Source organism: Arachis ipaensis, chromosome B2 (genome assembly GCF_059453495.1).
Source record: "Arachis ipaensis isolate K30076 ecotype BB chromosome B2, ASM5945349v1, whole genome shotgun sequence".
Taxonomy (NCBI): domain Eukaryota; kingdom Viridiplantae; phylum Streptophyta; class Magnoliopsida; order Fabales; family Fabaceae; genus Arachis; species Arachis ipaensis.
Window position 1 is genome coordinate 71,763,889 of NC_142437.1, and position 11,868 is coordinate 71,775,756.

At 41.8% G+C, this 11,868-nt stretch overlaps 1 non-coding gene and 1 pseudogene across 1 annotated transcript; both read left to right on the forward strand.

Annotated features, from left to right (window-relative positions):
* Positions 1-3,555: 3,555 nt before the first annotated feature.
* Positions 3,556-4,318, forward strand: LOC148574348 (uncharacterized; annotated as a pseudogene).
* Positions 4,319-11,404: 7,086 nt separating this feature from the next.
* Positions 11,405-11,512, forward strand: LOC148574349 (small nucleolar RNA R71). Its single transcript, XR_015906846.1, has one exon. It is a non-coding gene; the product is annotated as a small nucleolar RNA R71 (small nucleolar RNA).
* Positions 11,513-11,868: the final 356 nt, after the last annotated feature.

Here is an 11,868-nt window from a genome sequence, read left to right on the forward strand (position 1 = left end):
TATGTTTAAACCTCTCTTATTACCATTAGATGCCTTGATATGTGTGTTAAGTGTTTTCAGAGATTATAGGGCAGGAATGGCTCAGAGGATGGAAAGGAAGCATGCAAAAGTGGAAGGAATACAAGAAGTTGAAGAAATTGCTAAGCTGTCCAACCTGACCTCTTCGCACTCAAACGGCTATAACTTTAGCTACAGAGGTCCAAACGCCGCGGTTTCAGTTGCGTTGGAAAGCTAACGTCTGGGGCTTCGATTTAATATATAATATGCCATAGTTGCCCTAACTCTAGGTGACGCGGTCGCATGATCCACGCGGATGCGTCGCAGTGGCGAAAAACCAGCGTCGCAGATTTCTTCTCCAGCGATTTCTGGGCTGTTTTCGACCCAGTTTGCGGCCCAGAAAACATAGATTAGAGGCTATAAAGTTTGGGAATGCATCCATACATGAACAAGCTTTCATAATTCACTTTTCATAGTTTTAGATGTAGTTTTTAGAGAGAGAGGTTCTCTCCTCTCTCTTAGGATTAGGATTTAGGATTTCTCTTAGTTTTAGGAGTGACTCTCAATCCCAGGTTCAATGTTCTTCAATTTATATTTCTCTTCTACTTTTAAATACTCTAATACTTTTATTTGTTAATTACTTATGTTGCCCATTTGATTCATAAATCTTTCATGTTAGATTGGATTGCTTTTATTAATAAAATTTGAGGTATTTCAGACTTATGATTGCTCTCTTTGATTTATTAATGCTCTTTGTTTATCCAAATTATTTTCATTCAAGTAGACTTTTTTTCCTTTTGGCTTTGGTTGAGTCATTGGAGACACTTGAGTTATCAAACTCATTGTTGATTGAAAATTGAATTTCTTCATTTCATTAATTCAAGTTCCAATAACTCTAGCCTTTCTCAAGGAAAGACTAGGACCTGAGGAATAAAAATTAATTCATCCACTCAACTTACCTTCATAGTTAGAGGTTAACAAAGTGGGAGAAAAATTCAATTCTCATTACAATTGATAAGGATAACCAGGATAGGACTTCCAGTTCTCATACCTTGCCAAGAGTTTATTTTACAGTTATTTAATTATTTTTATTGCTTTGAAAATATACCTGTGCCCATTGCCCAAACTCCAGAACCCCAATTTACAAACTCATAACCAATAATAAGAGCATACCTCCCTGCAATTCCTTGAGAAGACGACCCGAGGTTTAAATACTTCGGTTATCAATTTTAAAGGGGTTTGTTACTTGTGACAACCAAAACGTTTGTATGAAAGGACTTTTGAAGGTTTAGAAACTATACTTGCAACGATGATTTATCCGCAAATTTCTAGACCACGCAAAAGTTCTCTCATTAGTCTCTCTTCCATTGAGCTCCTTCCACACAGATGTCCATGAGGACTTGGTCCAACCTTTGATCAAAGTTGACCCTTCTAGTGAAAAGATGAGGATCTCCTTGCATCATTGGTAACTTAAATGCCAACCTTACAGTCTCCAGACTAAAATCTAAGTATTTCTCCCGAACCATTGTGAGCCAATTCTTTGGGTTCAGGTTCATACTTTGATCATAGTTCTTAGTAATCCATGTATTAGCAAAGAACTCTTGAACCATTAAGATTCCGACTTGTTGGATGGGGTTGGTGAGAGCTTCCCAACCTCTTCTTCGAACCTCACGTCGGATCTCCGGATATTCACTCTTTCTGAGCATGAAGAGGACTTCGATGATCACCCTTTTCTTGGCCACAACTTCATAGAAGTGGTCTTGATGGACCTTTGAGATGAATCTCTCCATCTCCCATGATTCGAAGGTGGAAGCAATTGCCTTCCTTTCCTCTTTCTAGAGGTTTCTCCGGCCTTAGGTGCCATTAATGGTTATGAAAAAATAAAAAGCAAAGCTTTTTTCCACACCAAACTTAAAAGGTTTGCTCGTCCTCGAGCAAAAGAAGAAAGAAAGGAGTAGAAGAAGAAGAAATGGAGGAGATAGAGGGGAGTAGTGAATTTGGCCAAGGGGGGTTTAAGTGTTTATGATGTGTGAAATGGAAGGTGGTAAGGAGAGGTATTTATAGGGTCAGAGAGAGGGGGAATTCGTGTATGAAGGGGTTGGGTTTGGGAGGGAAATATTTTGAATTGGAATGGTGAGGTAGGTGGGGTTTTATGATGGGTTTTTGGGGAATAGTGGATGGATGTGAGTGGTGAAGAGATTATGGGGAAGAGGGTAAGACTTGATAAGTGAATGATATTTGGGGAAGAGGTATTGATGTGATTGGTCAAGGGTATTTGGGGAAGAGTGTTATGGAGAGGTGTGAAGAGGAGAGAGAGTGAGTTAGGGTAGGTGGGGATCCTGTGGGGTCCACAGATCCTGAGGTGTCAAGGAATTCTGCTCCCTGCACCTTTCTGGTGTTTAAACGCCCTCTGTGTGCCATTTATGGCGTTTAACGCCATCTCTACTACCTTTTCTGGCATTAAACGCCAGTTTGTCTGCCAATTCTGGCGTTTAACACCTGCCAGACACCAGACACCCTTTTCTGGTGTTAAACGCCAGTCTGTCTGCCAATTATGGCGTTTAACGCCCAGAACGCTGCCTGACTGGGCGTTAAACGCCCATTCTGCAATCCTTGGCGTTTAAACGCCAGTAAGCCTGTCCTCCAGGGTGAGCTATTTTTTATGCTATTTTTGATTCCGCTTTAATTCTACAGCTATTTTTGTGACTTCACATGATCATCTACCTAAAGAAAAACTCCACCATAGAAAATACATAAGAAAAGAAGGTCTAGGCATGGCCGAATGGCCAGCCTCCAATGTAACATAAAAGTGAAAATATGGTTCCAATCATCTATGTGAATACAATAGTAAAAAGTGCTATTTATACTAAACTAGTTACTAAGGATTACAGAAGATAAGTAACTAAGTGCAGAAAGTGTAGAAATCCACTTCCGGGGCCCACTTGGTGTGTCCTTGGGCTGAGCATTGAAGCTTTCACGTCCATAGGCCATTCTTGGAGTTAAACACCAGCTTGAGTGCCAGTTTGGGCGTTTAACTCCAGTTCTGGTGCCAGTTCTGGCATTTTATGCCAGAAAAGGGTCTCTGGTTGGCGTTTAGACGCCAGTTTGGGCCATCAAATCTCGGGCAAAGTATGGACTATTAGACATTGCTGGTAAACCCAAGATGTCTACTTTCCAATGCAATTGAGAGCGCGCCAATTGGGCTTCTGTAGCTCCAGAAAATCCACTTCGAGTGCAGGAGGGTTAGAATCCAACAGCATCTGCAGTCCTTTCTCAGCCTCTGAATCAGATTTTTGCTCAGGTCCCTCAATTTCAGCCAGAAAATACCTGAAATTATAGAAAAACACACAAACTTATAGTAAAGTCCAGAAATGTGATTTTTGCATAAAAACTAATAGAAATATAATAAAAGTAACTAAAACATACTAAAAACTATGTAAAAATAATGCCAAAAAGGGTATAAGTTATCCGCTCATCAAGCTCATAGTTCATCGATATTACAAATTTCACAGCTAATAATCTCCAACCTCAGCAAGGTAAATCGTTAAGCCACCGAAAATGGGAGGCCATGGCGGCCTCAACATTCTCCCGTAGAAGCGGTGGAACGTCTACAACTACGATAACAAGAAAAAGGTCCGCCGCGACGAGGAGCAAGCCGCCAGAGACGAGAAGATCAAGCGCGACAAGGTTAGAAAGCACGATGCCGAGCACCGCCAAGGGTTTGGCTCCTCTCGTTAAGGCCAAGGCAGAGGAAGAGAAGGGAGAGGAAGAAGAAGAAGAACCGGAATTGAAGAATTCGGGTGACAACAGACACATTAACTTGTTCGAGGGGATTAAGATTTTCGATCCTGTACAAAAAACTGAGAAGAGGAAGGAGTTGTTAGGGGAAAGGGAAGGGTGGAAGAAAGAGAAGAGGATGAAGAAAGAAGAAGGGAAGTCCTCGGGGGTGGTAGTGGGTCCCGAGGATGAGAAGTATAGGTTAGGGTTTGGGGTAGCAGGGAAGGGTGTGAAGATGACTTGGTATCTTGAGATTCGTAATGGCATAAATGAGAAGAGCGGTGGCGATGATAGTGATAGGAAAGTGAAGAATGAGAACAACAAGAAGAAGAATGGGAGGAAGACTTTGGAGGAGTTGACGGAAGAGAGGTTGAAGAGGGAGAAGCACGAGAAAGAGCAGGAGAGGAATAATTGCCAATACGACGACGTTTCCCGTCCTCCAGCATGGCAATCATTCGCCACGTCATTACCGCCGGCAAGCAATATGAACGGAACATTCGAGAGGGACTACATTGACACATTTTTTGCAATCTGGAGGACGTAATTAGTGCAATTAGGAAGTCAAGGACTATATCGGTGCATTTTGTGAATCTCAGGGACCACTTTCAGGTTTAACTCAGGGTCAACGTCTGCAGTACCATCGTCTCCTGTAGGTGGAGGTGGGTTTGGCTGAGGCTGTGGCTCCAGCTGTGGCTCCACAGAAGTCTGCTGCTCAAGCTCTATAGAAGTTTGTTGGTCAGCAAAAGCCGGAGTCTCTGTGGGGTCCTGTGTCTCTGTATGGGCCTCTGCCTGCTATGCCTCTGCCTCTTGAGCCTCCTCCTCCGCCTTAGACTGGTCGAAAGGAGTATCGAGCTCAAACGGAATGTCGGTGCCAGAAGCTATCATCCGTCTCAAGTGCTGGTAACGTCGCTTCCTGGTGCGCAAAATTGTGATTACACTTTGATTATGTAAAATTCATTGCTCTTTCTTTCCCTGGCAATGGCACAAAAAATGCGATGCCAATACCATGGTTCACAACTTCGCACAACTAACTAGCAAGTGAACTGGGTCGTCCAAGTAATACCTTACGTGAGTAAGGGTCGAATCCCACGGAGATTGTTGGTATGAAGTAAGCTATGGTCACCTTGTAAATCTCAGTCAGGCGGATATAAAATAGTAATGGGGTTTTTGAAAATAATTAATAAAATAGGGATAGAAATACTTATGTAAATCATTGGTGAGAATTTCAGATAAGCGAATAGAGATGCTTTCGTTCCTCTAAACCTCTGCTTTCCTGCTATCTTCATCCAATCAGTCTTACTCCTTTCCATGGCTGGCTTTATGTAATGCATCACCATTGTCAATGGCTACTTTCGGTCTTCTCTCGGGAAAATGATCCAAATGCCCTGTCACGGCACGGCTAATCGTCTGGAGGCATCACCCTTGTCAATGGTTACATTCTATCTTCTCAGTGAAAATGGTCAACGCACCCTGTCACAGCACAGCTATTCATCTGTCGGTTCTCGATCATGCTGGAATAGGATTTACTATCCTTTTGCGTCTGTCACTACGCCCAGCAATCGCGAGTTTGAAGCTCGTCATAGTCATTCAATCATTGAATCCTACTCGGAATACCACAGACAAGGTTTAGACTTTCCGGATTCTCTTGAATGCCGCCATCATTCTAGCTTACACCACGAAGATTCTGATTAAGAGATCTAAGAGATACTCATTCAATCTAATGTAGAACGGAAGTGGTTGTCAGGCACGCGTTCATAGAGAATGATGATGATTTTCACGTTCATCACATTCAGATTGAAGTGCGAATGAATATCTTAGAAGCGAAATAAGATGAATTGAATAGAAAAATAGTAGTACTTTGCATTAATCTTTGAGGAACAGCAGAGCTCCACACCTTAATCTATGGAGTGTAGAAACTCTACCGTTGAAAATACATAAGTGAATAGAGGGTAGGCATGGCCGAGTGGCCAACCTCCCATGGAGGTCTAGAGATCTAAAAATGATCAAAAGATACAATCCAGGATCAAAAGATATCTAATACACTAGTAAAAGGCCCTATTTATAATAAACTAGCTACTAGGGTTTACAAAAGTAAGTAATTGATGCATAAATCCACTTTCGGGGCCCACTTGGTGTGTGCTTGGATTAAGCTTGAGTGTTGCACGTGTAGAGGTCCTTCTTGGAGTTGAACACCAGCTTTTGTGCCATTTTGGGCGTTGAACTCCACTTTGCAACTTGTTTCTGGCGCTGGACGCTAGAATTGGGCAGAGAGCTAGCGTTGAACGCCAGTTTGCATCATCTAAACTTGGACAAAGTATGGACTATTATACATATCTGGAAAGCCCTAAATGTCTACTTTCCAACGCAATTGGAAACGCGCCATTTTGAGTTCTGTAGCTCCAGAAAATCCACTTTGAGTCCAGGGAGGTCAGAATCCAACAGCATCAGTAGTCCTTCTTCAACCTCTGAATCTGATTTTTGCTCAGGTCCGTCAATTTCAGCCAGAAAATACCTGAAATCACAGAAAAAATACAAAAACTCATAGTAAAGTCCAGAAATGTGATTTTTAACATAAAAACTAATAAAAACATCCCTAAAAGTAACTAGATCCTACTAAAAACATACTAAAAACAATGCCAAAAAGCGTATAAATTATCCGCTCATCACAACACCAAACTTAAATTGTTGCTTGTCCCCAGGCAACTGAAAATCAAATAGGATAAAAAGAAGAGAATATACTATAAATTCCAAACTATCAATGAAACATAGCTCCAATCAGATGAGCAGGACTTATAGCTTTTTGCCTCTTGAATTGTTTTGGCATCTCACTCTATCCATTGAGGTTCAGAATGATTGGCATCTATAAAAACTCAGAGTTCAGATAGTGTTATTGATTCTCCTAGTTTAGTATGATGATTCTTGAACACAGCTATTTTATGAGTCTTGGCCGTGGCCCTAAGCACTTTGTTTTCCAGTATTACCACCGGATACATAAATGCCACAGACACATAATTGGGTGAACTTTTTCAGATTGTGACTCAGCTTTGCTAAAGTCCCCAATTAGAGGTGTCCAGGGTTCTTAAGCACACTCCTTTTTTTTTTTTTTGCTTTGGACCTTGACTTTAACCGCTCAGTCTCAAGTTTTCACTTGACACCTACACGCCACAAGAACATGGTTAGGGACAGCTTGATTTAGCCGCTTAGACCAGGATTTTATTCCTTTAGGCCCTCCTATCCACTGATTCTCAAACCCTTGGGATCCTTTTTATTTGCCCTTGCCTTTTGGTTTTAAGGGTTATTGGCTTTTTGCTCTTGCCTCTTGGTTTTAAGAGCTTTTTGCTTTTTCTGCTTGCTTTTTCTTTTTATTTTTTTTTTCGCCTATTATTTTCTCTTTTTTTTTTTCTGCAAGCTTTGTTCTTTGCTGCTTTTTCTTGCTTCAAGAATCATTTTTATGATTTTTCATATTATCAAATAACATGTCTCCTAGTCATCATTCTTTCAAGAGCCAACATATTTAACATTCTTAAACAACAACTTCAAAAGACATATGCACTGTTCAAGAATACATTCAGAAAACAAGAAGCATTGTCACCACATCAATATAATTAAGCTAAGTTCAAGGATAAATTCAAAACTCATGTACTTCTTGTTCTTTTGAATTAAAACATTTTTCATTTAAGAGAGGTGATGGATTCATAGGACATTCATAACTTTAAGACATAGTTACTAACTACTAATGATCATGTAATGAAGACACAAACATAGATAAACACATAACATAGAAAACGAAAAACAGAAGAAATAAGAACAAGGAATGAATCCACCTTAGTGATGGTGGCGTTTCCTTCTTGAGGAACCAATGATGTCCTTGAGCTCTTCTATGTCTCTTCCTTGTCTTTGTTGCTCCTTCCTCATTGCTTTTTGATCTTCTCTTATTTCATGAAGGATGATGGAGTGCTCTTGATGTTCCACCCTTAGTTGTCCTATGTGGGAACTTAATTCTCCTAGGGAGGTGTTGATTTGCTCCCAATAGTTTTGTGGAGGAAAATGCATTTGAGGCATCTCCGGGATCTCATGGTGGTGAGCTTCATACGCCTCTTGAGCTCCATGAATGGGGTCTCTTGCTTGCTCCATCTTTTTCTTAGTGATGGGCTTGTCCTCTTTAATGAGGATATCTCCCTCTATGTCAATCCCAGCCGAATTGCATAGGTGGCAAATGAGGTGAGGAAAGGCTAACCTTGCCATAGTGGAGGACTTGTCAGCCACCTTATAGAGTTCTTGAGGTATAATCTCATGAACTTCCACCTCTTCTCCAATCATGATGCTATGGATCATGATGGCCCGGTCTATAGTAACTTCAGACCGGTTGCTAGTGGGAATGATTGAGCATTGGATGAATTCCAACCATCCTCTAGCCACAGGCTTGAGGTCCAATCTTCTTAGTTGAACCGGCTTGCCTTTGGAGTCAATCTTCCATTGAGCTCCTTCCACACATATGTCCATGAGGACTTGGTCCAACCTTTGATCAAAGTTGACTCTCCTTGTGTAGGGGCGTGCGTTCTCTTCCATGTTTGGCAAGTTGAACGCCAACCTCACATTTTTCAGACTAAAATCTAAGTATTTCCCCCGAACCATGGTGAGATAATTCTTTGGGTTCGGGTTCTTACTTTGATCATGGTTCCTAGTGATCCATGCATTAGCATAGAACTCTTGAACCATTAGGATGCCGACTTGTTGGATGGGATTTGTTAGTACTTCCCGACCTCTTCTTTGAATTTCATGTCAGATCTCCGGATACTTATTTCTTTTGAGTTTGAAAGGGACCTCGGGGATCACCTTCTTCTTGGCCACAACATCATAGAAGTGGTCTTGATGGGCTTTGGAGATGAATCTTTCCATCTCCCATGACTCGGAGGTGGAAGCTTTTGTCTTCCCTTTTCCTTTTCTAGAGGATTCCCCGGTCTTAGGTGCCATCAATGGTAATGGAAAAACAAAAAGCTTATGCTTTTACCACACCAAACTTAGAATTTTGCTCGCCCTCGAGCAAGAGAAGAAAGAATAGATGAAGAAGAAGAAGAAATAGATGAGAGGGAGAAGGGAAGGTGCTTCGGCCAAGAAGGGTATAGAGGGGTGTGTTGTGTGAGTATGAGGAAGAATGAAGGGCTTTATATAGGGAAGGGAGGGGGGTATGAGGTTCGGCCATATGGGTGGGTTTGGGTGGGAAAGTGATTTTGAATTTTGAAGGTATGTGGAGTTTATGAGGTAGGTTTATGGGGAAGAGTGGATGGATGTGAGTGGTGAAGAGGTGATGGGGAAGAGAGATTGAGGTGATTGGTGAAGGGTTTTGGGGAAGAGTGTTTATGGGATTGTGTGAAAGAGGGGTGAGAAGAAGTGAGTGGAGGTAGGTGGGGATCCTGTGGGGTCCACAGATCCTGAGGTGTTCAAGGATTTACAACCTTGCACCAAATTAGGCATGTAAAATGCCATTGCACATAACTCTGGGCGTTCAGCGCCAGGTTGGTGCTTGTTCTAGGCGTTGAACGCCCATTTGTAGCCTATTTCTGGCGTTGAACGCCAGAACCATGCTTGTTTTGGGCGTTCAGCGCTAGCTCTCCTTCAGGGTGCATTTCTGGCGTTCAAACGCCCAGATGCTGCCCATTTCTGGCGTTCAGCGCCAGAACCATGCTCTGTTCTGGCGTTGAACGCCCAAAACATGCTTCTTACTGGCATTTAAACGCCAGTAAGGTCTTCCTCCAGGGTGTGATTTTTCTTCTACTGTTTTTGATTCCGTTTTCAATTTTTATATTTATTTTGTGACTCCACATGATCATGAATCTAATAAAACATGAAAAATAAAAATAAGATTAGATAATTAGACATTGGGTTGCCTCCCAACAAGCGCTTCTTTAATGTCAATAGCTTGACAATGGGCTCTCATGGAGCCTCACAGATGTGCAGAGCTTTGTTGAGACCTCCCAACACCAAACTTAGAGTTTGGATATGGGGGTTTGACACCAAACTTAGAGTTTGGTTGTGGCCTCCCAATACCAAACTTAGAGTTTGACTGTGGGGGCTTTGGTTGACTCTGCTTTGAGAAAAGCCTTTTATGCTTCCTCTCCATGGATGCAGAGAGAGATCCTTGAGTTGTAAACACAAGGTTGTCCTTATTTAATTGAAGGATCAATTCTCCTCTGTCCACGTTAATCACAGCTCTTGCTGTGGCTAGGAAAGGTCTTCCTAGGATGATGGATTCATCCTCTTCCTTTCCAGTATCCAGGACTATGAAATCAGCAGGGATGTAAAGGCCTTCAACCTTTACTAACACGTCCTCTACTTGTCCATAAGCCTGTTTTCTTGAATTGTCTGCCATCTCTAATGAGATTTTAGCAGCTTGCACCCCATAGATTCCCAGTTTCTCTATTACAGAGAGGGGCATGAGGTTTATTCCTGAACCAAGGTCACACAGAGCCTTAAAGATCATGGTGCCTATGGTACAAGGTATTATGAACTTTCCAGGATCCTATCTCTTCTGAAGGAATGTCAGTTGATCCAGATCACTTAGTTCATTGGTGAACAAAGGAGGTTCATCTTCCCAAGTTTCAATACCAAATAATTTGGCATTCAGCTTCATGATTGCACCAAGAAACTTGGCAATTTGCTCTTCAGTGACATCCTCATTCTCTTCAGAAGAGGAATACTCATCAGAGCTCATGAATGGCATAAGGAGGTTCAATGGAATCTCTATGGTCTCTAGATGAGTCTCAGAGTCCTTTGGTTCCTCAGAGGAAAGCTCCTTATTGATCACTGGATGTCCCAGGAGGTCTTCCTCCTTGGGATTCACGTCCTCTCCTTCCCTTACAGGTTCGGCCATGGTGCTTATGTCAATGGCCTTGCACTCTCCTTTTGGATTCTCTTCTGTATTGCTTGGGAGAGTACTAGGAGGGATTTCAGTGATCCTTTTACTCAGCTGGCCCACTTGTGCTTCCAAATTTCTAATGGAAGACCTTGTTTCATTCATGAAACTTACAGTGGCCTTGGATAGATTAGAAACTAAGTTTGCTAAGCTAGATGGATTCTGCTCAGAATTCTCTATCTGTTGCTGAGTGGATGATGGAAAAGGCTTGCTATTGCTAAACCTGTTTCTTCCACCATTATTAAAGCCTTGTTGAGGCCTTTGATCCTTCCATGAGAGATTTGGATAATTTCTCCATGATGGATTATAGGTGTTTCCATAAGGTTCACCTAAGTAATTCACCTCTGCTATTGCAGGGTTCTCAGGATCATAAGCTTCTTCTTCAGAAGATGCCTCTTGAGTACTGTTGGATGCAGCTTGCATTCCATTCAAACTCTGAGAAATTATATTGACTTGCTGAGTCAATATTTTATTCTGAGCCAATATGGCATTCAGAGTATCAATTTCAAGAACTCCCTTCTTCATAGGCGTCCCATTATTCACAGGATTCCTCTCAGAAGTGTACATGAACTGGTTATTAGCAACCATGTCAATGAGTTCTTAAGCTTCTGAAGGCGTTTTCTTTAGGTGAATGGATCCACCTGCAGAAGTATCCAATGACATCTTTGATAGCTCAGATAAACCATCATAGAATATATCCAGGATGGTCCATTCTGAAAGCATATCAGAAGGACACTTTTTGGTCAACTGTTTGTATCTTTCCTAAGCTTCATAGAGGGATTCACCATCTTTTTGTTTGAAGGTTTGAACATCCACTCTAAGCTTGCTCAGCTTTTGAGGAGGAAAGAACTTGGCTAAGAAAGCCGTGACCAGCTTATCCCAAGAGTTCAGGCTGTCTTTAGGTTGAGAGTCCAACCATATTCTACTCCATTAGTCTTAACAGTATCACAGATCTGCAAGAATTCAGTTAAGAACTGAAAGGGATCTTCATATGGAAGTCCATGAAACTTGCAGTTCTGCTGCATCAGAGAAACTAGCTTAAGTTTCAGCTCAAAATTGTTTGCTCCAATGGCAGGAATGGAGATGCTTCTTCCATGTAAATTGGAATTAGGTGCAGTAAAGTCACCAAGCATTCTCCTTGCATTATTGTTGTTGGGTTCGGCTGCCATCTCCTTTACTTG